This window comes from Halichoerus grypus, chromosome 9 (assembly GCF_964656455.1).
Source record: "Halichoerus grypus chromosome 9, mHalGry1.hap1.1, whole genome shotgun sequence".
In the NCBI taxonomy this organism is placed as follows: domain Eukaryota; kingdom Metazoa; phylum Chordata; class Mammalia; order Carnivora; family Phocidae; genus Halichoerus; species Halichoerus grypus.
The window spans coordinates 27,151,338-27,160,050 of record NC_135720.1 but is presented as its reverse complement, the minus strand read 5'-3'; the positions used below and the strand labels follow the sequence as shown (position 1 = coordinate 27,160,050).

At 41.2% G+C, this 8,713-nt stretch overlaps 1 pseudogene; it reads right to left on the bottom strand.

Annotated features, from left to right (window-relative positions):
- Positions 1-1,356: 1,356 nt before the first annotated feature.
- Positions 1,357-3,116, bottom strand: LOC118539385 (serine/threonine/tyrosine-interacting protein pseudogene; annotated as a pseudogene).
- Between the last annotated feature and the right edge of the window lie 5,597 nt (positions 3,117-8,713).

Below are 8,713 nucleotides of genomic sequence, written 5' to 3'. Positions count from 1 at the left end.
GCTTCTGCAGGAGAGTTAAATGCACTGATATCAATTCTTTTTAATTATTTGATTGGGTGGGCCAGTGCGCCTCAGAGAACCCAGTGTGCATGTTCTCTGTGTCAGAGACTAGCTGACACAGACAGAGACTAAGCAGCTCCTAGCTAGACACAGCCACTAATGCCCTACTCTCCAGAAAGGGCCCTTAACCATGAATAATATATGTTTCAGAGCAAAGACTAAGTATCAACCAGCAGTTGTATCTCTTCAACACCACACAGTGAATTGAGTATCTGGATTCCAGGAGCAGAAGGAAGTTTGCTCGCATGTAGGCATCATAAGATAAAGGTGAGAGTAGCTACACTTGGGAAAGGGGAAAATAGACCAAACTGAAAAGTGAGAAAATTAGCTCAGCTGATTTGATGTGAACATCTGCAGAAATTGTTAATGGGCACTGTGTCTAATTAAATCCACCAGACATATGCATGCGTGTTATCTGTGGAACGGTGTTCTTCCCCACGCTGCACCTGTTGCTGGCAGGGGTAGAATTGCATTCTATCGAGCACAATGTCATAAGGGTTCGAGGGAGAGAAATTTGAGGCTCCAGTCTCATTCACTTAGAGACGAGCATATCACCAGGGGAAGACAGCCATACTCAGAACTCAAATACAGACCGAGAGGCAGATACACTGGGACCTCACTACTGTTCAGACCCCCAGTCCAGAGCTCCTCACAGTTCCGACAGAGAGACCTGACCTCTGGGCAGTGTAGATTTCGGAGACAAATTCATGCCGTGAACCTGATTTCAAAGAAAATAGTCAACCTGTTCTACTAGAGGACAAAATGTTTAAGTTCAAATCAGCCTCCATTTGTGTACACATGACTATTGTGCAAATAACAAGTGATCTTTGTACATTCAAACTGGCTTGTTTTTGACAGATGTTTCCTTGGTTATTCCACATTAATGGGTGTCTAGCCATGTCCCAAGCTGTTCCATTAAAAACTGACCTCCATTAATTCCGACAGAGCATCTCCCTAAGGCACTGGGTGTTGAGTTCCACCCAGTCCGTTGGATTGCGGTGGGTGCAGGTCGCACAGAGCAAGTGGCAGGGCACGGGGATTAGCAATGCAGGCTCTGGAGTCATCCCAACCCCCACTTGCTAGATACAAGTTGCTTCGGCTCCCCTGCTTTAATTTCCTCATCTGTACGGTGGAGGAAACCGTAGTACCCACCGCATAGGTTACTTGTGAGGTTTACATGAAGCAAGGCGTGTCAAGCGCTTGGAGTAACACTGGCCCAGTGGACACGCCCATCAAATATTTTCTTTTTCTTTTTTGTTTTTTGTTTGTTTTTACCATTTTACATTATTATTGTCTCTAGTATTTTCTCCTTCCCAAATAGAAATTCACATCCCCTATAATGTTGCTCTTGAGTCGGCCATTCTTTGCAGTCACCACGTGCATGTTTCCAAAACCATCTTTTTCTTCCTGTGTTCTCTGCAAACTGCCTGCGAGTCCAGAATGAACAGATAATGACCTTTCTATCTTGTGTGCTGACATCATCTGTATTGTTAATTTTGTTAGGTAGATGGCTTCATATTCCTCAAGTTGATGGACAAATCCAGCATTAGGATTAATACAAAATCTTCTTTCTTGAACGTAAGCAAATGCATCTCTACTTCATTCCAAATGTTTCCATAATGTATGCAATAACAGAGGCAGCACTCCTGGCGATCCCTGCATTTCCATGGACAAGAACTTTTTCTCCATCAGTAAATTCTTTAATCATGGGAAAATACCGTATTATATTGGCAACTGGATTATCTGCAATATCCAAGACTAAATATCTAAACAGTTGTTGAAAGGTTGATTTAACAAAGTTTGCTTCAATATTTTGTCTTATGCATATTATGGGGTTTATTCCATGTTTCTGTAGTATAGGTAGCTTGCTTTTCGTAGCAGAAGAATATGGGCCTAAAAACAATGCAGGTAAAATTTCCTGCACCTCTCTTCTCATAGGGTAGGTCCATTCCTCGGGCATCTTCTTTGCCCTGCGGGAGCGGGGGGACCCCCAGTTTCACATCCTCCGTGGTCCGGCCCCGGGGCTTGTGGGTGGGGTGGGGTGGGGAGTGGGGGTTATCCTGTCCCCCGTCTCCGGTCTCCGACGCCGGGCTGCCAGTGGCAGAGAAAGGAAGGAGGACGGGTGGACCGGAGGACTGACGGGGCGGGCAGCGGGCTTACAACTAACACATGCAGACTTAAGGGTCCCAGTGACTCTGGCAGTGACCGATGGGGAAGAGGAGGGTGGGCGGATCTTTTGCAGCCGCCATGCTGCTGCCATCTCCCTCCCCGAGTCTCTGCGCCCCTCACGCTCCACAGTGGCGGGCATAAGCGAGAGCCCTACCAAATATTTTCGTTAGTTACGCCTGAACAAGCCATCTCCAGCAGGTGCCACTATGTAGCTCAACGCTCAGAGTTATCCTAAAGAGGAGAAAAATGCAAATTAAAAACCAAGCTTGAGGTTGAATAGAGCTATTTCAAGACCTCTGATACGGTTTAAACCCGATATGTTATTTCTCCCGGTTCCACATACCGATAGTCACTTTATCGCATACATACCCTGCCCCTCCAGATCCCACCACCCCACACAAAGGTACATTACACATTCATGAGCTGATGTGATCTGGTGAGTGAAAAATTAGGCTGACAGACAGGGAAGTTGGGTTCTTGGTTCGATTTTCCCACTTATTTTGTTAAAATGTATACAGTCATTACTGCTTAAATTTTTAGCTAAAGTTATGATAACAGGGGAGTACTTTAAATCTAGTATCTCTCAGTCATGGCCCAATGAGGACATTCTAAGAAATATATCCACACGCCACTCCAGAGTGACATAACCCAGACGAATGAGATCGTGGTGTGAAGCATTTGGTGGTCTTAGTAGGAAGTTTGGAATATAAGAGGAAGGACATGGTGTGCATGGAAATGACCTTGCAGATGACTTCAGTGACTTCCGCAATAGCAAAACTCCAAGGGCGGAGAGATGTTCTACAGAAGACACATGAGATCGCTGTAGTTGATGCTGGATTCTCCATAGGGCCTCTCAATGGATTACTTTGCTATTTTTACCTCTTCATCTGCTCTTATCTCAGCTATTTTGAGATCTGAATGATGATTAAAACAATTGTTTAAAACACAGTGCACTATTCCTGTCACAAGGAAATCGAATTTTTATTTTCAGTCTATATTTAAAATTGTATCCTCTCATTGAACAGAACTGATTCAATTCGACTTGTAAATAACATCCTGTGATGCTTTAAATGAACACATTGGGGTCTACTTTTGTAGGCATTTGGAATATTTATAAAATATGTCAGATAGAAAAAAAAACGGTACTAAATAAACACTACTATTTACACGCACATCTCCTCCATATCATGTCTGAGAAATATCTTCTCAAATTAACCCCCATGGAGTAAAAGACTGTGTAAACAGATGGACTTTGCACCTTGCCCTAAGGGTCAGCTGACTGGAGCACTGTAAGCTTGGCAGCAAAGCTCTTCGTCAAGGACCTTCCCATAAGAAAAGCTTCATCTTCATCTCAATTCGAGTGACATGAACAGGACTTGGCTTCCATCATAGACACAGCATTCAGCTCTGCTTACAAAGGACCCTGCTAGTGCTGCTGATGGTGAAGCCGATGATGATGGCTGGGAGGCTGAGAAGCATGTTACATCTTCCCAGGCACTTTCACATGCAATCTCATGATTGAAATGTGCAACCTCATAGAGTAAAAAATGCATATTCAAAGTATTTTTTTTTTCAGGAAAAAAAAAAGGACCTATCATTCAATCTGGGTTGGTGAATTTCTCACTTCAAAAGAACTTTAAAATGTGTTTGACTATATCTCCAAAAGAATCCAATTTTAACATTTTTCGATGTGCAATCCAGACTAGTAAAAATACCAGCAACCTTGGTTTGGGGGCCACAGAACACCCAAGTCATTCAAACACAACATCCTGGGTACCCCTCTACTGACTCTGCCATAAGAGGAAGAAACAGGAAATATGGTCTTCACCAAGGACTGGTAAGCAGTGATGCGTGCTGCAGCTGCGTTATTCTAAGGGAATCTGATTTCCCCCAAAAGAAAATTCAGGAATCTGATTATTTCCTGTCCTTCTCTTCCCTGAGTCGTTGGACAGTATCCATGTTCTATTCTCAAGTGGAAATGCTTGCCTTACTGTGTGTTTGGCAGAGTACAAAGTACGTTTCTGAACAGAAGTGCCCATGGGATCTTCTCTATGACCTTGGTACAGTTCAAAAGAACTTTGTTCAGGATTGGCTAATTTTTTTTCTTTCTTTCTCTTCTTCCCCTCCCCACCCCCACAACCATTGTTGGAGTGTCACATGGGCATCTCTCTCATCTCTCAGATTGATGGCATCGTCTAGGACTTCCCACATAGACAAGATAAACGAAAGGCTTCCACGGACAGGTATGTAACTGTGGAGACAGCAGTGCTGCAGAAGAGGGCCTCCAGATCAGAAAGAATGTCTGTCCCACAGTCAACTCTCGGGCTCCGCAGTCACCTTTGACATGACTTGCTGAATAGGAGTTTGTTTTCCAATTTCCATGGTTCAGCAATAGGCCATGCAAAGTAAATACTAGTAAATGAGCAACAGTAGGTTCAAAGGAACGTAAGACTAGAATCCCTCCTCCTTTGGAAGACAGTTTGGGTTGCATTCACATGTGAATCAATCTGTTTGGGGTCTTTGAAGTGACTTTGATTAAGAGTTGTAGCCCAATAGTAGTGAAATGGGCAGGGTCATCAAAAGAATTGGCAGTTCCAATATGGACACTCGGCCTGTGCACCACATCCAGAAAGAGCCCCAGGTAATGACCTTACATGCAGAATGCCTTCAGCTTCAGAAAAACAAACCAGGGACTCACTCTCCATGGAGGTTTGCATGGAATTGGGCTTTGTTTGAAGTAAAGAAAATATTCCATGGGATTTCATGTTTCTACAGATCAGCTTTGAATTAAATTAATTCGTAGTCCATTAAAATTTTTAAGTGCTCTTTAATAAACAGAAAGCAATATTTTCCCTTTAAAATCAGGCAGTTTACATATTTTCAATAGACATAATTTATCTGTTTATGCAAAAAATAATAATTAATGCTCCGAATTTCAGGAACCACATAAAATCAAATATAGTGCATGAAACTCTCCTTAATTTTATTGGAAATGCTAAAATTAATGAATATTTAAATTTTGTAAGATTGTTGATTTGTAGATTCAACAATCTTTTGGGAAAAGAAGAAAAATAGCAATTTGTTGAATCACTAAAATTTCTATCTCCTTCACTTCAAAAGAAGAATCTTGAAAATAATTTAAGAACCTGTTCCTTTGCCTTTTGTCTTGAATTCAAGTTACTATAAAATTTGCATCTGCTTCATTCATGTTTTCCAATTTAACTTAATATTTTCTTTACTTTAAAATGCCTTCTACTGCTTACTTTGACAAACTGTGGAATTACCTTTTGATTCTCAAACATAGTTTAATTTTGGAAGCCCAACAAAGAAGAAATAGTTGAGACCAGTAGTATAGCTTTCATAGTGGAAAAAACATGGGCTTTGGGGTCAGAGAGAAATTAATAACTAAGTGACCTGGGTCAGTTTCTCCACCTTTTAGGCCTTAGTTTCACTTTCTGAAAAATGGGACCATGATACTTCTTGCTGAAGATTAGAGATAAAAATGTATGAACTATTAACATGCAGTTATTCGTTCAACAATGGCATTTATTAGTATTAAATTTCTTAGGCCTGTTTTCTGATTTTCATCAGTTCTACCTCCAGTTTAGTTTCCTTTTAGGCTGTTGTTGTTTTGTCTTGGGGCACTACTATGTTTCATGCATGTATTTCCAGTTTTCAAGGGATTTGAACCATAAATATATAAATACACAATTGATTTTTAAATTAATTTCCCTTAGGGTTTGTCACTTACACTATGAATAACTGTGATAAATGTATTCTGCAACAGTAATTTTAAATGGACATGAAAGGCAGAACTATGTAATTATTGGTTCAAAGTAGAATGAGGACAAACACACTCCCTTCTAATAAGAATATGATCACCCAATTGATTCAGAAGAAGCAGAATTCTCTAGCTACTGTGGAGAAATCACAGTCTCCTTTCCTGTGCTGCAGAAAGCTAAAAGTCATTGCACTCTCCATCTTCCTGGTAAGACTCTGATTCTTTTTATCTCTGACCAAAAAGGGGCAAGTGCCACTGCTCTTAGTAAATTTTATTTTCTAAAAAAAAAAAATGGAAAGATCTGTCCACATTGTAAGAAGACAGATTGGCTGATTGCTTATTAATCTTTAGGAGATACTGAAGGCCCCAAGGGAATAATACTCTGAATAAAACATATAGCTACTGAGCAGGTCCTACATAGCAAGCCGAAGCTTTGGCCCTCTGAGTCTACCGAGATGAGACCCAGCAGAGTTGGTGGCTGAGGTCCCCCTGGGCACACAGTATAAAGTGAATCTGGATCAAAGGGTTACTGGGTGCATGTTCACATTGAATTTATGAAGGGTGAGAAAAGTTAGGATACTTGAGGCATTCCATAGAATAATATGCCAGGTGAAGTCATGATGACACAATGAGTATTTCTAGACTCTCTTCCCCATGCTTGAGCGCATCAATTTGTCCTTTTCAGTCCCAGCTAACACATGTCGTCAAGGAAGTGAATGCAGTTTGTGTCACAGACTAATTATCCTGGGCCGTAGCACCCCCCCATAAGTCTTTCTTCTAAGGAATTAAAAATACCTTCTATAATTGACGAAACACTCCTGCTAGTAACATTTTGAGTTATTAAAAGAAATAACACTCTTATTTTCCTCCCTTATATCTCCATCCTGCCACATGTTAAAGAAAATATACTTTCTTCTTTTATCCCAACACTCCTTTAAAAAGCAAGATATTCCAAATTGCCATTAATAGTTCAGAAGGAAAGGATGAGACAATAAGGAGGAATCATCCTTTATACACTTTCCTAATAAGATAAGAGATGTTGGGAAAGTTCTCTTGATGTGGCAGAGACCAGAGTCAGGGGAAGAGTCAGGAAAGGAAACATTTAGAGAGAAAAACTAGTAAAGCAAGAATCAGAAGAAATAAAGACACCCCTCCACAAAGTAATACTCAAGAGGAAAAGAAAGGAGAATAAGAAAAGAGATTGTATGGATTGATGTGGCCTCCTGTCATCTTCTAAAGCCAAGAGAATGAGGAAAGTTCCCACATAAAGGAGAAAAGAGGAGAGAGAGTGCTTTTGCCAGGCGGGGTTGTATCACAGCGATGACTTGTCTTAGCCATTACCTATAAAAAAGAAAGCCATAGGGGCTCCTGGGTGGCTCAGTTGGTTAAACGACTGCCTTCGGCTCAGGTCATGATCCCAGGACCCTGGGATCGAGCTCCCTGCTCTTTGTGGAGCCTGCTTCTCCCTCTGCCTGCCACTCCCCCTGCTTGGGCTCTCTCTCTCCCTGTTAAATAAATAAATAGAACTTAAAAAAAAAAAAAAAAGAAAGCCATGCTTTGTTTACTTGTTCATGTGCCTCATTAGCTCAAAGAACATTTCTATTAGAGTTTTATTTGACAATTACAGTTATCATTTCTAACTGGTAACCATTTATACTTAGTGGAAACCTAATTAAAGTTTGCTGCTAAAGACAACTTTACTATATAATAATCCCTGATTCTAATGATCCTTGATCTTTCTGACTTTTTCAGATAATGTTTGAATTTGAAATGTCTGATTGTGACCTACATTCTCTAACATGAGTTGTTGATTACACTGGATTTGATCTGTGGTTCAGATGTGGCTCCATCTTACTTGGTACAATACCTCTCTATGGTTTACAAAATTATCTCACATGCCTTATTTTTACAATCAGATATATAATATGCTGATTTTATAGGTGAATAAACTGAGGCACAAAAGAAGTGGCCAAGCCAGGCCTTCTGGCTCCAAATGGAATATTCCTTCCACCAACTAGTATACAATTTAAATGCACTGGATATGACACATGCCTTCCAGAAGTCTGCAAAAACACACAATGGTGACTGTTAGTGGTATGGAGTGAGCAGAATTGTGTAACACTGTCCCAGATGTCTTACTAAGATGATCCTAAAAAACGACTTCAAGGATTGGCAGGGCCACCATCCTTCAATACATGAATGATGTGACACCACTGATTGACACAAACCCAGCTCAGACCTCAGGAAGAGTGGGGGGGAAGACAAGCCAAGTCACAATCCAAATTAGTGCAGCCGCTCCTGCAGCTCGAGGAACACAATGTGGTCTTTGACTAACCTTTCAAAGCCCCGTGTAGCTGGAGCTCTGATGGTGCTTGTTCAGGAAGAGCAGGGCGGGGCCGAGCTGACAGGCTGGAACATTGACCAACACACTGCAACTGACGTGTAAATCACCCTCTGACTTGGGGTCTCGAACTTAGACAAGGAAATGTCATCTCCAGATTTGGCCCATCACATGTTCATGCAGAAATGGCCCCTCTAGGTGCCTTTCTCTACCTTTGCAGACAAGTGACATAATGCTGGTTGAGATAACATTTTTGGAGTTGATTTCCAAGACTGGCTGTAGTTTTTAAAAACATCCCTTTTCTCTGAAATTGAACCACTTTTTTTCCCCCTGAAAATGCCACATCTTTCTATGTCCAGAGG